Source organism: Silene latifolia, chromosome 1 (genome assembly GCF_048544455.1).
Source record: "Silene latifolia isolate original U9 population chromosome 1, ASM4854445v1, whole genome shotgun sequence".
NCBI lineage: Eukaryota > Viridiplantae > Streptophyta > Magnoliopsida > Caryophyllales > Caryophyllaceae > Silene > Silene latifolia.
Window position 1 is genome coordinate 12,077,226 of NC_133526.1, and position 6,868 is coordinate 12,084,093.

The window sequence follows — 6,868 nt, forward strand, 5'->3', positions numbered from 1 at the left end:
AGAGCCATGAACGTTGTCGTGGCCCAACTGCACCCGTTGGCTGTTAGGACCATAGTCGGCTTTGTCTGGCCCTGTCTCTTTAGGAGGGAGGTTCCGACGGTCAATTTATTTCGTCGGCTTCACCACCATCGACCGTCGTTTCCTGGTCGCGTCGGTTGGTACAGCGTGCAGACGGAGCCGGGTTACGTCTCCGTTGAAAAGCTTTCTTCCTGCAAGGGCTGGAAGGATCGTGGGTGTTTGTTGAGGTTCCGGAGGAATATCCCTTGCCCCGGTCCTTCCAGCACCAAGTCAATTTGCGGTGTGAGACTAAGGCGGAGCGTGACAGATGGGTCACCCCAAATAAGCTTAAGATGGATGCCAGCAAGGTCCCTCTTAACGCCGATGAGGAGCGGGCGATGAAGCTGTTTGAGGTGGGAGATGATGGGTTGCCGAAGGGATGGATTCCTCCGACGCAGATCATTCTCCAGGATGCGCCGCTCTGCCACGTCGGCCTCATACCGGCCCTAGCACAGGGTGAGTGGGGTCGGTGTGAGGCCCCTTTCTGTTATTTTTAAATGTTCATGTTTCTTGAACTTTGATTTCATTCCTTCCACTTAACTGTTGCTTTGCTTCTTTTGCAGACCATTTTGGCCCGGACCTGTCGGAGGATATCCTTAGGAGAATGGGGCTTGCTGCAGACAAGTCAGTTGTTGATAAGCACCCTAAGGCTCTGGCTCGTGACCGCAGAACGCCGCCGAATGATCTCATGGATCAGCAGCTGAAAGGCTTAAATGCGGAGGCGGCCCAGGCGACGGTTATTGGTAATATGCCGCGCCGAACGCGGAAAACAAAGAAATCGGCGGTGACGGCGTCGACATCAGTCCCGCCTCCCATTCCTTCGATCCAAAAAGGGACAGTGGAAGTCGTTGATGTTATTGCTGGGGAGGACTCCGATGCAGAGGGATCTCCTCATGTTCGTAAGAGGAAAGAGCCTACCCCTGCCACTGACGCCTCTGCTGCTACTGCCGCTACCGCCGAGGCCGGCAAGGATAAAGGGCATCCGACCAAGAAGGCCAAGCCCTGCGGTGATCTAACCCTGTGGCTCGATTTAGCCGCTCATTAGGGCGTTCCCCGATGACGGGCTCTCTGGTATGTCTATGTATGTTGACACAGATGCCTTGATTGGATTTTTTGTAGATCAACCGCCGCCGTCTACGGGTCACACTGTCGAGCGGCATGCCGAGAAGAAACCTGCGCAGGCAAGTGGCCAAGATGCCGCCGTTGTCACATCCTTCCCGAAGTCCACCCCACTCCAGGTTAGGTCGGAGGGCCTAAGCTTGGTTAAGTTGCTGTCAAAGTGGGCCGAGGTGGCCGGTAACCTCGTTGTGGAGCAGGCTCAGGCCATGGCTGAGGCTGCGCCTCAGCTTGAGCAGCTCCAGTCTGAGCTTGCTGCTGCGAAGGAGGAAGCTTGTAGGGCCAAGGTTGAGGCCGAAAAGGCGGTCCTCGCTGAACGAAAGTTTCGGGAGGACGCCGAAAAGGCACTAGTTGTTGAAAGGGCCAAGGTCGAGGCTGCGGATGGCAATGCCGCTAGGCTGCTGGAGGAGCGTGACCACTTTCGAGGGCTCGCGACCTCAATGCTAAGAGCTACCAAGAGCTGAGGTCCGGGTATAAGGCCCAGGGGAAGGTGATCCGGAACAAGGACGCCGTCATTGCCCGAGGGAGAAGGACATTGAGATGCTCCAAACCGTTGTCCTTCCTAACATGTGCACCCAATCACGGGACTGGCCGAAGAAGCCGCTAGGGAAACAATTGGGGAGCTCTTTACTCTTGATGGCTCCTTTCCGTGGGGAAATATGATGAGTGTTCGATGACAAGCTCGAGGCCAAGGAGAAGGTCATGAGGAGAAGGTCAAGGAGGAAGCAAGGGTGAAGAAGGAGGAAGATAAGGCCGCAGGGAAGGCGATACTTGCTGAGGATGCTAACGCGGCCAAGGAAGCTGAGGTTGAGGCCGATGTTGTCAAGAAGGCTGAGACCGAGGTCGGGGCTACCAAGGAAGCTCCTGGTTCGTCCACCAAGGGCGATGCTGCTAACCCCACCGATGGCGGGCAGCCACAGGCATAGGGAGACGGGCGGTCGTCACCAGGCTCACCCGGCATCTCGGATAGCTTTAGCTGTTCGGGGGCCAACTATTAGGCCTTTTCTCCCTGCCATCTTTTGGCGCTTCAAATTATAAGTCTGTAACCTTTTGCTTTCTTTTTCCTTGTATTTCGTAACACTTTGGTAGGTAGAGTTTTGGCTTATCCCTATGGGGACGGCCGTCGTCTGTATTCTCCTTGCAATTATTTCCAATGAAGTTTGCTTTTTGGCCTTCGGCCTTGGCCGGGGTTTTGATCACCACTCTTCACTTATCTTCTTGCGTTATTTAATTGAGCGCTTCTTTTTACCTTCGGCCGGGCCGAGGTAGTTTAGGATGCGTATCTCAACTGTGTTTAACGTCTTAAGCTCGGTCTTAATTTGCCGAGGGCAAGTCGCGTTTTACTCGTCTCTTCCCGGTCTTAATTTGCCGGGGGTAACGAGTTTACGTTTTGATCGGCACAGCACACATGTTAGCATATTGGCTCGTTCCCCCGTCACTCTCGGTCTTAATTAGTCGAGGTGATCAAGGTTTTGGCTCTATCTGCTGTGTACATATGTGGAGATGTGGGCTCGTTTCCCCGTTGCTCCCGGCTTTAGCCGGGTAATCGAGGTTTTTGCCTATCTCTTCTTGGTGTGGGCTGCCGTGGCGTCTACCACTTGGAGTGACTAACTGCGGCGTCTACCTCTTAGGGTGATCGCCGTAGCGTCTACTTCTTGGGGTGATCTGCGACGGCGCGCCTTCTTGATAGTGATCGCCGTGGCGTCTACCACTTGGAGTGATCTGCTGCGGCGTCTACCTCTTAGGGTGATCGCCGTAGCGTCTACTTCTTGGGGTGACTGCGACGGCGCCCGCTTCCCGATAGTGACTATGGGGGGGAAATGAACACTTTGATGGAAAACTTGGGACCATTCTTCATTAGAAATAACATGCGTCGGGTGCCCACATTGTTTCGGGCACCTCCGCCGCTATACAAAATTTTTCCGAGATTGCCCGTCCCAATGGTGTATTAAAGGCGCACCCTCCATGTCATCGTCCCGGTGTGTCTTGAGAGAGCGTCGGACACGGGAGTGTCTTGTATCCGGAAAGACTTTAATCTGGCGGTGTCGGCTTTTATCCTTTCCAGGTATCTTCCCATCCCATCGTCTCGGGCCTTATACTCTTCCCCGACTTGGTTGGCCACCAATAGTGAGCATGTTTTTACCACGACGTGCTCCGCCCCGCACCCTAGGCGACTCGACTCCCTTTACCACCGCCTCGTAATCGGACCCGTTGTTTGAGGCCGAGGAGATAAGTTTCAAGGGTGCTTAGACACGTTCCCGCTTGGGCCGGTGATAAGGATGCGGCTCCCGAGCATTCGTTGTAGGGGCCCGTCGGTGTTATTTCCCATATGCCGGGATGTGGTTCTTCTTGGTTGGTCGGGGTTCCTCCAACCATGCCGACGTTGGTATTCATCGGGTCTTCCTCCTGCTGCGGGATGGGCTCTTCCCCTTCTCTCGATTTGTTTTGCCACTTTGAGGATTGCATGTTGCACCCTCGGCGGATATCCTGGTGTTGACCACCTCGTCCTTCTCGTTCTTGGAGACGAGCTTATGCGCTTCCCCGGTCCGACACATACATCGTGTCGGGTCCGATGGACATCATCTGCGTCTGCCTCGCTCAGAGTGACTCGGCCTATGAGGACGTTGTAGGCGGATGAGCCGTCAATGACCACGAACTCCGATAGGACATTCTTGGCCGCATTCCCCTCGCCGAACATGACCGGCAACCTGATCGATCCCAGGGGTACCAGGCCGGCCCCGGAGAAACTATACAGCGGATTGGTGCAGGGGCTCAAGCCTTCAGTCTTCAGGCCGAGTCCTAGGAAGCATTCCTTGAACATAATGTTCGTGTAGGCGCCTGTGTCAATTAGGCACCTCTTGATCAGGTGATTGGATATGTCTAAGTGGACTATTAGTGGGTCGCTGTGCGGGGCGATGACTCCCCCGTAGTCCTTCTTCCCAATGGTTATATCGGGGATGTTGGAAGTGGTGGCCGCTGTCTTGGGCACAAAGTTGATGGCCTGATACAACTCGTTTAAGTGCCGTTTGTGCCCATGAGCGGACTCACCGTTCTCGTTGCCCCCGATGACAACATGGATTACACCTATCCGTTCAAAGACGGATTTCTTATTCGAGCCGCCGGCATCAGTCTTTTGATCTTTGGCAACATACTTGCCGAGGCTCCCCTTCCGGATAAGCTCTTCAATGGCATTCTTCGGATGCGGCGATCGTCGATATGGTGACCGGTGTGGCCGTGGTATTCACGATCGACTCGTGTAACCTCTCCTTTGGTTTGGGGGCCTTTCCCACTTCTGGCCCTCGCTCTTGCTCAGGGCGAAGACCTCGGCGGCGGGCACGACTAGGGGGGTGTGATCGTTGTCTTGCCGGGTAGTATGTTCCCGACCTCCCGCGCCCCGAGTTACGCTACGGGACAGTTTGTCGACCGTGACCTATTATAGTCACGGCGTCCTTCGTCCGGGTTGTCCTCCCGGCGGCTCTTTCTTTCTGAGTGTCCGGCCTCGCTGGGGCCTACCCAGGTTTTGTGGTAGTCCTCTACTTTTATGGCCTGATCGGCCATTTTCCTGGCGGACTCCGGGTTCGAGCCGCCGCACTTGATGAGCTCATTTTTAGGTCCCCTCTTGGGAGGCCTTTCATCGCCGCTGGCTGGGCCGTCGACTCATTGCTCACTCACAGATCTGCTAAACCTTGGCGTCGAACCTCTTCACGTAACTCCGGAGAGATTCGCCTCCCTCCTGTTTGATTGTCAGGAGGTCCGATGTCTCGACGGCTCTCCTCTTGTTGCAAGAGTACTGGGCCAGGAAAGTGTCCTTTAGGTCGGCGTAACAGTATACCGACCCGTCGGGTAGCCCCTTGTACCAACTTTGCGCCATCCCATGCAGTGTTGTTGGGAAGACTCGGCACCAAACCTCGTCGGGTTGCTCCCATACCGACATGTGAGACTCGTAAGCCTCAACGTGGTCGGTTGGGTCGCCTTCCCCTTTGTATGCTATGGGTGGCAACTTCAGCTTAGTCGGCACCGGGGTATCCAGGACGTAGGCACTGAGAGGCTGTCTGACCGTGTGTCGAACGATACGCGGCGATCGACTCCTCGCACCCCTAGTCCGGATCCTCTCCCCGTGGCGGGAGGGGCTTTTTCTCCGACTCTGGTGAGTCGGGCTTCTTCCCCGACTCTGGTAAGTCGGGCTTCTTCTCCGACTTAGATAAGTCGGACTTCTTTCACTCCTCTGGGGAATGCCTCGTCGGCGCTGCGGCGACGCCGCCTCCTCCGTGAGTGCGGGAAGGGCTTAGGTCCGCCACTAGCGCTCCGGGCTCCCCCGGCGTCTTGACATGGCCAGCTTCTTCCAGTGCTTCGTTCAAGTCTCTTGGAGTCACATTATGGGCCCTGGTCTCCTGGACGGGTTCCGCCGCTCTTGTCGGTGTGACAGTGTGAGCCGGCGCACTACTTATTAGTTCCAGAAGCAGCCTCAGTTTTGCTGCTTCGACCACATGTCCCATGATGGTGATCTGGTCGGCGGGTAGCGGCGTATCTGGCATTATTGGCATCCCGTATTCCGGCTGAATTACTAGGCCGGTGGAGGGCTGCGCAACACCAGAATTGTGGACGGTATCATCTTGGTAGAGTTCGGTCTCGTCAGTTACGAATACCTCTTGTTGTTTTGACATCTTTTTAGCTTTTTGGGTGGGTTTTTTGTTTGGGAATGAATGTGACTAGCTTCTAGTATCTATTCCCACAGACGGCGCCAATTGTTCCGGGTGTAATTCCAGAGCAAGTTTGTTCACCACCCGCGCTTGTAAGATGACGTCTTTGGTTGAATCTTCCTTGCCTTGGTTGTTCTCCTCGGCCTCCCCTGCAACAATGAACGAACTGAGAGCTTGGCTTTGTGCCAAGCGTACTCACTCCGACGCTCAAGTCAGTAAACTCGAATGGACCAAGTTGTATGTTACTTGGCTAAGTATGTGTTGTAGAGAGATAAGGAAGATGTTACCAGATGAATAGTGATTCTTAGGCTAAATTGTGGATCCTCTACTCAATGAGAGTAGAGGAGTATTTATAGACTTTCACCTTTTGTCACGTAGTGGCCAAGTGGCTAGCAGGTGGAAAGACTGTTCTACCCTCGGCCGAGGGACCTATGGCAGGCCGGCGGGCCCTGTTGACTCACCGCCGAGGGGTCTTGGATATGAGTACGCTGATGTGTGCCCCGGCTACCTAGTTGTCTCAGCCGGGACCTAGACAGGCTGCGTCGGTTAGGCTGTCTAGGTCGTTGACTTGTTGTGGACATCCTTGACCTTGCTCAATGTGTTGGCTCGGTCAGCGGGTGCAGAATATGCCCCATCAATAAGGTAATTTTTGACCAAAAAAAACCCTAAACTTTACCTTACAAGTGCCAAGGTGCGAGTGGAGATTTGTGATCCAATATTATTATTTAAATTAAAATGCTTTTTATCACAATTCATTGGTCTTTATGTCGAATTCAGTTGATAACTAATGAGTGGGACCGAGGGAGTATAATTCTACTTAACTTTAATTCCTGTATTTAAAATTATATTCTCTCCTAGTTGCCGTAATGTTCTCTCTTTCCTTTTTCATGCTAGTCGGATTTTGTTATCTCTTTCCTTATTTGAAAATCTTTGTGCGGTCCAAATTCAATTTCATGTAGAGTAGCGTACTTTATGTGGTCTAAATTTATTTTATT